The 5,733-nt window shown below is 43.8% G+C and overlaps 1 long non-coding RNA gene across 1 annotated transcript; it reads left to right on the forward strand.

Moving 5' to 3' along the window:
- The first annotated feature begins 1,004 nt into the window (after nt 1–1,004).
- LOC125535014 lies at nt 1,005–4,921 on the forward strand. The gene is made up of 2 exons (XR_007294574.1): nt 1,005–1,350; nt 4,541–4,921. It is a non-coding gene; the product is annotated as an uncharacterized LOC125535014 (long non-coding RNA).
- The last annotated feature ends 812 nt before the right edge of the window (nt 4,922–5,733 follow it).

The raw sequence follows: 5,733 nt of genomic DNA on the forward strand, positions 1-5,733 counted from the left end.
GAGTCTGTCGCCCTTCCTTCCTCCCCCTCCACTAGTTCCTCCACCAAAAACTAGGGTTAGGGTTAGGGCGGCGGCGGCGGCGGCTTTATTTCCGATCGCGATCGCCATGGCCACCGGAGGCGCCCCAAAGCCGGAGGAGGAGACCGTCGTCTTCGACGATTGGGTGATGCTGGAACGCATCTTCCGCAAACGGTGCCACGATGACCTAGACGCTGCTGGTGAGGCCGTCAACAAGAACAAGACCGCCGCTCCAGTCAAGATTGACAGCGGCCACTCTTGCTTCGTCTCCTTCACCCTCGCAGCTCCTCTAGGGTCCTCCTACTTCAACCTCCATTGGCCGGAGAGACAAGGCTCAGAAGGACTCCTTGCCTTCGTCCGGGCAATCGACAAGAACCTTGTCCTCTTCGACATCTCGATCCCCGACCGGATTCGCTACATGGACGCTCCGCAAGATCTGTTCGTCTACACGGCCTCTGCTCCTCCCCCCTCGGTGCAGCAGCTTCCTCGGCGCAGCACAAAGCGGTTCCTGGCTCATAAGTTCACCACCGGCATTCTGCAGCTCAAAGCGGAGCACTGCTACATCGTTGCCGACCTCAATGTCCACCCCAAGAAAAAGGGCGTTAGTGCTGAACTCTGTGTCTTCAACTCCGGCGCCAACGAGTGGAGAATCATCACCAAGGTGCTTGCTGATAAGCTCCCTGACCTCTAGTGGACCGATGATGTGTTTGCTTTCGACGGCCGTTTCCTTTGCTGGATGGACTACTTCAGCGGCGTTGTGCTATGCGACTTCTCCAAAAATGTGGACTCCTCGGTGCTCCACTTCGTGCCTTTTCCTGGAGGAATCAAATACCCTGATGACGCTCGGATCCCGAGGTACTTCCCAGGGAGGTTCCGAAGTGTGTCCATCAGCCAAGGCATGATCCGCTATATCCACATTGACAATGGCTTTCATGAAACTATCCACTCTGGCTGGCAAGGGATTCCTCCTAAGAGAAGCCAACGGCGGCAGAAGCAGCTAACCCACAAAATCACCATTTGGACGTTGAACTCCAAGTTCGAGTGGGAGGTGCATTGTGAGATCAACCTGGATTGTCTCTGGGCACAACCTCGTTACCGAGGTCTGGGCTTACCTCGGCGTCTTCCTGAGTTCCCAGTTATCAGCATGGATGACCCGGGTGTTCTGTGCTGCCTGCTGAGGGCGAAGGAATTTGATGGCAAGGAGTGGATGATCATGGTTGACATGAACCATGTGGATCTGCAGTCATGTACTGATGTGAATGTAGAAGACAAGTTCTCTAATACCACCCAACTTCCAACTGTCTTCTCCAAATACCTTCAAAAGGCGAGCAGGTAACTGGCTACAAGAAGCTCCCTTAATATTCAAATGACATCTTTCACGTACGTTCTTACATATTATATAACATGGTTGCCTTTGCTTAGCTTTCTGTTGGATACGGTACTGGTAAACACTGGTGTTTTTCCCTACTTATCGTACCTATGGTGCAATAGACATGCTGCCTGGTTTTTCATTCCATGTAGGATTCTCAAAGAACTTCTTTCTTAATTGATGTCATTCACGCACATTCTTACATACATACAACCTCCGTCCCAAATTAATTGTCTTAGATTGATTGGACAAATCTAAGACAAGTAATTTGGGATGGAGGGAGTATTATATAACATGGTTGCCTTTGCTTAGCTTTCTGTTGGATATTGTAGTGGTAAACACTGGTTTTTTCCTTATTTATCGTACCTATGGTGCAATAGACATGCTGCCCGGTTGCATTCGGTGTAGGATTCTCAAAGAACTATGGCTTTGGTGCACGCTTTATAGCTTACTGCATGTTGTCTGCTCCCTGTATGAATCACTTTGAAGTGTCCCCTTCTTTCATTGTCAACTCTCTGCACAGTGACTGACCCATACCATCCTACTAATCAGGGTTGTTTTCCCTATGTTATTCTCTGTTGCTTTACTCCTGCCCCAAAGTTTCTATTTTGCTGCCTTCTGCCGTTGCATGTCCTCTAGTGTTGCTGTGTTATAGTAATATATATATATAGATTAATTGAAGCATTTAATATGTTGTTGCCTTGAATCTTCTGTTGGGCTGTTCCAGTGTTTGAGTTGTAGCTGCTTCATTTGTGTAGAGATTCCAATATGGACTCCCTCCGTTCGTAAATATAAGTCCATTTTAGAGATTCCAATATGGACTATGTACAGAGCGAAATGAGTGAGTATAAGCTTTGGTCCTTCTGCCATCAAGTTTTCCTTAAGAGTCTAGAGTCCTCTATTTCTCCTTATTGGATCTTTTGCTCTTTACATGGGATTGTCCATTATCTGTACAAATGGGACTGTAATTCTTTCAGCGGCCTTCTGTCGCCACTAGCATGGTGCTATTTTGAAGTGAATTCTTGGAACCACATTATTTTGATTGCTGTTGTAAAGCATAAAACTATATTGTCCTCTAATTTCTGTAGGGGGGACAAGCGTCTATGAAGCTTTGTTAGCACATACTTCTCTGTTGGCAAAACTTCTTTGGTTTACTTTGGGTCAATCAGGTCACATCTCTGACTGTTTCTGTTAGAATCCTTTTGTTTGAGATAGTGTATACCATGGTTTTTAAGGCAGTAAAGTGTCCTAAGGCGTTCTACCCCTGCTCTGATGCCTAAGCGGGCACTTGAGCACTAAGGCAGACTAAGCGCCTAAAGCGGGCAGATTTCCAAGGCGCTGCCAGGGCGCCTAAGCGTCCTAACGCAGACGCCTTAAAAACCATGGCATATACTTTTATATCGTCTAACTGAGTGCTGGCCATGGTGGAGCTTAGTGTAGACCAACAGGGCCCATGCCCCCCTCCCCCCCTTAATTTTTCCATCCATCGAAGAAAATGCTATTAATTTGGTTCCCTTCGAGTAATGGCCCCCTCTTGAATTATGCTCAAGCTCTGCCAGTACTGGGCCAGTGAGCCATTCTCTTTAATCTCTCTCTCTATATATATAGATTAATTGAAGCATTTAATATGTTGTTGCCTTGAATCTTCTGTTAGGCTGTTCCAGTGTTTGAGTTGTAGCTGCTTCAGTTGTGTAGAGATTCCAATATGGACTCCCTCCGTTCGTAAATATAAGTCCTTTTTAGAGATTCCAATATGGACTACGTACAGAGCGAAATGAGTGAGTATAAGCTTTGGTCCTTCTGCCATCAAGTTTTCCTTAAGAGTCTAGAGTACTCTATTTCTCCTTATTGGATCTTTTGCTCTTTACATGGGATTGTCCATTATCTGTACAAATGGGACTGTAATTCTTTCAGCAGCCTTCTGTCGCCACTAGCATGGTGCTATTTTGAAGTGAATTCTTGGAACCACATTATTTTGATTGCTGTTCTAAAGCATAAAACTATATTGTCCTCTAATTTCTGTAGGGGGGACAAGCGTCTATGAAGCTTTATTAGCACATACTTCTCTGTTGGCAAAATTTCTTTGGTTTACTTTGGGTCAATCAGGTCACATCTCTGGCTGTTTCTGTTAGAATCCTTTTGTTTGAGATAGCGTATACCATGGTTTTTAAGGCAGTAAAGTGTCCTAAGGCGTTCTACCCCTGCTCTGACGCCTAAGCGGGCACCTGAGCACTAAGGCAGACTAAGCGCCTAAAGCTGGCAGATTTCCAAGGCGCTGCCAGGGCGCCTAAGCGTCCTAACGCAGACGCCTTAAAAACCATGGCATATACTTTTATATCGTCTAACTGAGTGCTGGCCATGGTGGAGCTTAGTGTAGACCAACAGGGCCCATGCCCCCCTCCCCCCTTAATTTTTCCATCCATCGAAGAAAATGCTATTAATTTGGTTCCCTTCGAGTAATGGCCCCCTCTTGAATTATGCTCAAGCTCTGCCAGTACTGGGCCAGTGAGCCATTCTCTTTACACGGGAGTGCCATTAGCTAAAACCCCTGTAGTATTAGCTTTGCTGGCCTTCTCATGTTACTGTCTTACTCTTGATTCTGGCTACAACCCTTCTGATTGTTTTCTCTATCCTCTCATGCCTCATTTCATTCTCTCACGCCTAATCCGACATTGGTACGGCTGGACTGTGGTGAGGACTCCAATTTTTCTCGAGTATGCTGCCCTGTCGCCGCGTTCAGCCTCTTGTTACACCTGAACACACACACACCATGCCTGGCTGCAGCATGTTTGCTAGCAGTCATTGCATGTCAGTTGTAGTCCTTACCAGAGGCTGTGCCTGCTCATTGAGGCCACACCGCAACGCCATGGCTATGTGGTGTTCTGAATATTATGTCAAGCTAGGCGATGACATTACCATCCGAATCCATGTCAAATATATGATGCAATTGCATTTGCATTAATATTGAGTGCAGAACTATTTTCTTTACCAATATACTCCACTGCAATGCCATTTGTCTTTCTTGTTTGTCTTTTTTTAAACTACCCTTTTCAAGTGACAATTCATCTTATCTGTTTATACTGTTCGCAAACAACATACTCAGATGTTCAGATGGTGTATATATCTGAGTTATTTTTATTTCTATTTTTAAAGGGATGGCATGGGACAACATTGAGCTAACTTCATTGAAATGCAAGTCTGCAATATGAAGACCTGTAATCTGGTGACTGAAGGTGAACACTTTGCGGATGCTCAAATCAAAGATGTTGTTTGTCAATGACGTGGTGCAGGCAGAACAGTTTGATGATGTACTGATGAATATCTATTGGAGTAACGCTACATGTTCTGGATCATTTAATCATATGTTTTAGCGTTAAAAGTATGAGATTGAATATCTTTTCTTTCATGAAAATTGAATTGAGGGCAAGCACAAGGAAAAAAATAGTGCTAGACATTATTTTTGGTTTTCTTATCGAGGCCAAAATGTCTTAATTACAGAGATCTTCCAATATTTTTCTATTGGGGGTTCTTCCATTCCTTTTTTTTGAGGAATTATGATAGTGAGGGAAGCTCCCCACTGACCTTTATATTTCTCATTCCTTTTATTGAGCACAATGATGTGAATCAGGCTTTAATAAGTTCTAATACGCAGCGGCACAATTCATGCTCACTTGTACTCCCTCCATTCCTAAATATAAGTTTTTCTACATATGGAGCAAAATGAGTGAATTTACACTCTAAAATATGTCCATATACATCCGTATGTTTCGTTCCTAAATATAAGTAGTCAATTGTTGGAATGTCAGCTCTCCCTCGATCTTGCTACAATAAAATATGGGTCCCACTTAATCCTAATAGCATTCTTATTTTCTCTAAAATTATTCGCTTGCTTACTCCTAACAAGTGGGGTCCACACTTATCATTTTGAGATAGATAGAGTTAACATGTGGATATAGGGGTATTTTGTCATATAACATGGTCAACGAGTTTGACCTGATAATAACAATGTCTAATGGCATTTCAGAGCAAACATCTAATGGAATGATGGCAATTTTCAGATATCTAATGGCATTTTTGAGAAAACATCTCATGGAACGATGGCATTTTTGAGCGTTTGTAATTTCTAGTGGCAAAACTGAGCAGTGAGACACAATTAGTGGCATAAATGATAAAAACCCTTTAATCTATCCTCACTTAGCTCACAAAAAAACATTCACCACACCTAATAAGAAAATAACAGTTCCACTAGAGATGCAGTGTCATGTGCCGTTGAAATGAAATGCACCGACCACATTCATATTTATCCTAGATCAGTTTTCAGCATGAACTTTTTCCATCCATCGCTG

Source organism: Triticum urartu, chromosome 1 (genome assembly GCF_003073215.2).
Source record: "Triticum urartu cultivar G1812 chromosome 1, Tu2.1, whole genome shotgun sequence".
Taxonomy (NCBI): domain Eukaryota; kingdom Viridiplantae; phylum Streptophyta; class Magnoliopsida; order Poales; family Poaceae; genus Triticum; species Triticum urartu.